This window comes from Tupaia chinensis, unplaced genomic scaffold (genome assembly GCF_000334495.1).
Source record: "Tupaia chinensis unplaced genomic scaffold, TupChi_1.0 Scaffold000667_1, whole genome shotgun sequence".
NCBI lineage: Eukaryota > Metazoa > Chordata > Mammalia > Scandentia > Tupaiidae > Tupaia > Tupaia belangeri.
Genome location: NW_006160189.1, coordinates 346364 through 346699, shown reverse-complemented (window position 1 = coordinate 346699; position 336 = coordinate 346364). Strand labels below are relative to the sequence as shown.

General features: G+C 61.0%; 1 protein-coding gene across 1 annotated transcript in view; it reads left to right on the top strand.

Moving 5' to 3' along the window:
• ZFHX4 (zinc finger homeobox 4) overlaps positions 1-336 on the top strand; it is a 230495-nt gene that overhangs the window by 1257 nt on the left and 228902 nt on the right. The window lies entirely within an intron of this gene.

Sequence of the window (336 nt, the reverse complement as noted above, 5' to 3'; positions counted from 1 at the left end):
CAGGTGGCCTCGCTCGCGGCGCGTTTGCCACTGTGTGTGCGTTAGAGCGGGAGAGACGCCCGCGGCTTGGGGTCAAGAGTCTTTTCCTTTCTTTTTGGCAAAGGGCAAGGGGTGGGTACGGGTGTGTGTGTGTGTCTGTGTGTGTCTGTGTGTGTGCATGGAGGGGCTGTGGCCGGCTGTGAGAACTGATTCATTCCTCGGGCCCCCCCAAAACGGTTCCTGGTATACAAATGAACTTCACCTCCTTCGCTGCTCCCGGCATCAAGTGCGCCTTCCGGCCGGGAGCAGCGAAGGGACAGCGGCTGGAGGGCGCCGGGGCGACGCCTTTTTTCTCTT